This window comes from Pteropus vampyrus, unplaced genomic scaffold, assembly GCF_000151845.1.
Source record: "Pteropus vampyrus isolate Shadow unplaced genomic scaffold, Pvam_2.0 Scaffold1000003141, whole genome shotgun sequence".
NCBI classification, from domain to species: Eukaryota; Metazoa; Chordata; class Mammalia; order Chiroptera; family Pteropodidae; genus Pteropus; species Pteropus vampyrus.
The window spans coordinates 1-1,353 of record NW_011917543.1 but is presented as its reverse complement, the minus strand read 5'-3'; the positions used below and the strand labels follow the sequence as shown (position 1 = coordinate 1,353).

Sequence of the window (1,353 nt, the reverse complement as noted above, 5' to 3'; positions counted from 1 at the left end):
ACTCAAATAATCAGGTGTACAAATGCATCTTTTTGCATACTTCTGTCATGGTCATTCTAGTCGAAAGTCAGACTACAGCAAAACACACCACCTCCTTCTTTTTGTAATTGTTATCATTTGGGTTCATCATGTTTGGAAACATGCCAGTATTTAGTTATGCTTTTTTAAATTACATCTCTTTTCCTATTTCTATTATTTGCGTTCTGAAAATGTGCCCATTTATTTATGGACATTCAAATACTTTCAGTTTTTCCTCCTCTTCCTTATATTTATTCTAATTTATTCTTTTCTTTTTTCTTCCTCTTACTTTCTGCTTCTATCTCCTCCATTATTTTGAAAAATAGAACTGATTCTTGTATCCACGAATAACTCATATTCAGGAGTAGAGATAAATAAATGTCTTATTAACAGGCCTCAATTAGGTGACAATCATATTGTGTGTGCCTGAGACGATATCATCTTTTTTTTTTTTCCAAAACACAGTTATGTCTAGGTTGTGATTTTTGTTTTTATTTTATAAAAATAGTATATTAATCATTTTTTATATTACTCTTGTCTCTCAGGCAGATCTAGTTTAATTATCTTATAAATAAATGGAATATTTCTTGTAGTGTACTCGCTATTTACATAGAAACATTTATTCCTAAGTTTTTTCCTTTTTTAAAAATTAAGGCATAATTTACATACAGTAAAATTCAACCCTTTATAGAGATGTATAATTCTGTGAGTACTGACAACATATATTTGTGATTATTACCATAACATAGATATACAACAGTTCTAACATGGAAATTCTGTATGCCGCTCTACACTCAATCATTCATCTTATCCCCAGGATTGAAAACTGATGACACTTACCATTTTGCCTTTTTAAAATGTGTAAATGGAATCATGCAGTAACTATCTAACATTTTCTTTTTTTTTTTTTTTTTTTTTGGCTAGGTAATCCTTGGTTGACCTCACAGATCTCAAGGACCTTGTCGGCTTACAATCCCTTATTTTTTATTTTATACACCTACAGCACCTGGTCTTCCTAGATGGTCTCCCATTCAAGTACTAATCAGGTCCAACCCTGCTTAGCTTCCGAGAACAGACCAGATCCGGCTTGTTCAAGATGGCATGGCCAGAGACATATCTAACATTTTAAATTTGGCTTTTTACACTTAGCATAATTCATATAAATTTCATTCATATTGTTGCTCAAATAACTAATTACTACTTTTTTATTGCTGAGTAGAATTCTATGTATGTACATACCACAGTGTATCTGTCCTTAATGAGGGATATTTAGGTTGTTTCTAGTTTGGGACAATTATAAATAAAACTTCTGTAAATATTCATTAATTGGTATTT

At 30.9% G+C, this 1,353-nt stretch overlaps 1 pseudogene; it reads right to left on the bottom strand.

Annotated features, from left to right (window-relative positions):
• Positions 1–1,012: 1,012 nt before the first annotated feature.
• Positions 1,013–1,131, bottom strand: LOC111735545 (annotated as a pseudogene).
• Positions 1,132–1,353: the final 222 nt, after the last annotated feature.